Source organism: Elephantulus edwardii, unplaced genomic scaffold (genome assembly GCF_000299155.1).
Source record: "Elephantulus edwardii isolate Elephantulus edwardi_28Jun2011 unplaced genomic scaffold, EleEdw1.0 scaffold00226, whole genome shotgun sequence".
Classification (NCBI taxonomy): domain Eukaryota; kingdom Metazoa; phylum Chordata; class Mammalia; order Macroscelidea; family Macroscelididae; genus Elephantulus; species Elephantulus edwardii.
This window is the reverse complement of record NW_006399976.1, coordinates 4114035-4117607: the sequence shown is the minus strand read 5'-3', so window position 1 is coordinate 4117607 and position 3573 is coordinate 4114035. Positions and strand designations below refer to the sequence as shown.

The 3573-nt window shown below is 39.5% G+C and overlaps 1 pseudogene; it reads left to right on the top strand.

Moving 5' to 3' along the window:
• Positions 1-3265, top strand: part of LOC102844419 — a 7605-nt pseudogene extending 4340 nt beyond the window's left edge.
• Positions 3266-3573: the final 308 nt, after the last annotated feature.

Sequence of the window (3573 nt, the reverse complement as noted above, 5' to 3'; positions counted from 1 at the left end):
AGAAAGGTGACCCAACAGAGTGTGGAAATTATCCAACAATATCATTGATATCACATGCAAGCAAGATTCTGCTGAAAATTATCCAAAAACGTTTGGAACAATATGTCAACAGAGACTGCCAGATGTGCAGGCTGGATTTAAAAGAGGCCATGGTACTAGGGATATTACAGCTAATTTTAGAAGGATCTTGGCAGAAAGCAGAGAATACCAGAAGAATGTCTATCTGTGCATCTATCTGTGCGTCATTGACTATGCAAGGGCTTTTGACTGTGTGGATCACAACAAGCTATGGCTGACTCTGAGAAGAATGGGAATCCCAGAACATTTGATGGTGCTAATGAGAAATCTGTACTTAGACCAAGAGGCAGTTGTCAGAACAGAGCAAGGAGACACTACATGTTTCAAAATCAAGAAGGGGGTCCATAAGGAATGTATTTTGTTTCCATACCTTTTCAATCTATATGCAGAACAGATCGTTCGAGACACTGGGCTGTACAAGGAGGAATGTGGCATCAGGATTAGTGGAAGAATCATCAACCTGCGTTATGTGGTTGACACAACCCTGCTTGCTGAAACTGAGGAGGACCTAAAGCGCTTTCTGCAGAGGGTCAAGTACTGCAGCCTCCAATATGGACTGAGGCTCAATGTCAAGAAGAAAAAGATTCTCACCACTGGACCAATTGGCAGCATCAGGATGGATGGTGAAGACATTGAGATTGTTCACAGCTTTTGTCTGCTTGGCTCCACAGTCAACACTTTTGGCACCAGTAGCCAGGAAATTAAAAGATGTATTGCAATGGGAAAGCCTGCTGTTAGGGACCTCTCCAAAGTTCTGAAGAGCAATGGTGTCTCTCTGGAGACTAACGTGCATCTGAAACAGGCCATGGTCTTTGCAATCACTTGTTATGCATCAGAGAGTTGGGCAATGACAATTGAAGATAGAAGGAGAATTGATGCCTTTGAGCTGTGGTGCTGGAGAAGAGAATTGAGGATACCATGGACTGCTAGGAAAACAAACAGATTCGTCCTGGAGAGGGTTAAACAGGGTGGCTCCATGAAGGCAAGGATTTTGAGGCTCTGTCTAACATACTTTGGACATGTTGTAAGGAGGGGCTGGTCCTTGGAGAGGGACATCATGTTTGGTAGGGTGGAGGGACAGCGCAGGAGGGGAAGACCCTCTATGAGGTGGATTGATTCAGTGACTGGGATAATCGGGCTGGGAGCGTCAGAGACAGTGCGATTGGCACAGGACAGAGCAGAGTTTAGGGCTGTTGTACACAGGGTCGCTATGAGTTGCAAGCGACTCAACGGCACATAACAACAACAAGAACAAACATTCAGTTACTAAGATATAATTTTTTTCTTTCTTCCAGACTATATATATATATATATATATATATATCAGATTATAATAGTATGACTAGTGTAGCACTGTTTTTTAAAAGAAAAGAAAAAAAGTTGCTAGGTAAGAATATTTTTTTAAAAAAATGTGATTTCTGTGAAAGTTTACTGAGCTGGTTGGTTCTTATTCTTATACATTTGGTTTTATGAGAGTCAATGCAATCCCCACATTGTAACAGCCCTCTTTTACTTTTCTCTCTCTGATTCTTATATCATTCATCTTTCTACCTTCTCCTTTTCTACCTTTTTTTCTCTCTAGGCAGACTTTGCCATTTTAATCTTATGTGGTTTATTATTTTAAGATCTGAGTGCTTCCCTGGTGTTCACTTGCTGGTATTGTCTATTGTTTCACTGAATGTTATACCACAAGGATGAGTTCAGTTTCAAGTTCAAAGTGGAGGTAAAGTCCATAGTCTTGAGGTTCTACCAGTCTCTATCAAACCAATAATCCTAGATATTTTAGTGATTTTTAGTTTTGTTCCACCTTTACTTCCCAGCCTATCGAAGACTATCTATTATAAACTCATTCAGAGAGGTCAACAGTGGTTTCTGGCCACCATCTAGTTCTTCTGATCTCAGGACCAAGGAAGTTGAGGTTTGAGAAATCCTCAGTTAATTTTTGTTGTTGGTTGTTAATGTTGTTGTTATTGTTGTTATTGTTGTTGATTACCTTCGAGTTGAGCATGACTCATAGAGACCCCAAGAGCAAAAGGCCTGGAGCTCCTCTACAACCATTGACATTTATCAAAGTTCAGAAAGTGTGTAGACTAATTGTTTACATATGTATTGAGACCAATAGTTGTACTTTAAATGGCTCTCTCCAAAGTTTTTTTAATAACTCAAATGTTACTCACAAAATAGGATGTAGAGCATTGTCTTTGTTGAGTAGACTATGCCAAATTGATCTTAACATCTCTTGACACTATGGTTCTGAGGTCCCAGAACCAATAATTCTTTCCCTCAAAGTCATTTTTCTTAAGAAGTTCACATACTAGATGTATAGGTTGTCTTGTGCTTACTTGCCGAATCAGAGGAAGATTAATGCTTTATTCATTACCTGACCAGAGCTAGCACTTTGATCATCGAGCCATAGTGGTTCTTTGGAATCAGTATTTATTCAGAGCTAGAGTCCATTTTAAAAAAAATAAATTCTTTTTTAACTTAATTCAAGTTTTTAAAGTGTTACAAATCGCTTTGAAAATACCACCATGATTTCATGAAAATCACATAATTAGCAAGAATGAGGATTCCTTCTTTTTTACATATTCAAAGTAGTATGAGAAAATACAGAGGAAGAATATAAACTCCCATAATCATGCAGCTAAAGAATTATAAGAATTATCCACAGTATCAACAGAGTGAACTACCACTCCCAGCTGGCAGTGCGACACTCTCATTTATTGAGAAGAGTGGTGACATAAGAGATCAAAAACAATTGAAATAAAAATTTAAATCTTATCATAATACCCAGATTTCCTAATTCAGACCCTGTAGTGAATACCCAGCTCTGATGGCCTAGTGGCAAGAAGCTATGCTGCAATTCTGAAGGCACGTGGCTCAAATCCACCAGTTGCTCCGCAGAAGGATGGACTATCTCCTTCCACACAATTAACTGCCTGTGAAAACCTGTCAGAGGATCAGCTATGGATTGGTTCCAACTCAATGGTAAACAACAATGAACACCCACAATAGCCAATATGCTTCATGTTCATTTCATTTTATCCTTTTATTCAAAATCCCTTAAAACAGATAAAATCTCTGGCTGATGTATTCAACTTAAGGTTTCATGAATATCTCCTGCTTGCTGCACACCATCTTCATCTACGAAATAGTCACTGGGAAGGCACCCCAGCAAGAGCAGTAGTGGCCAGTGATAGAATTCCCACTTTCCATGCAGAAGACATGGATTAAGTCCCAGCCAAGGCATCTCTGTCAGTGGAAGTTTGTGCGTTGTTATGATGTTGGACAGGTCTCTGTAGAGCCTCCAGATTAAGCCAGACTAGGAAGAAAGTCCTGGTAATTTACTTTCAAAAATCAGCAGACAAAAACTGAATAGATTACAACAGTCACTATGTATCAGAGGTAACTCAAGCAGCAACAGATTCCTGATAATTTCCTCTGTTCTAATCATGTCCCATAGTGTCTAGATTAGCCTTGAAGAGGTGTAGTCAG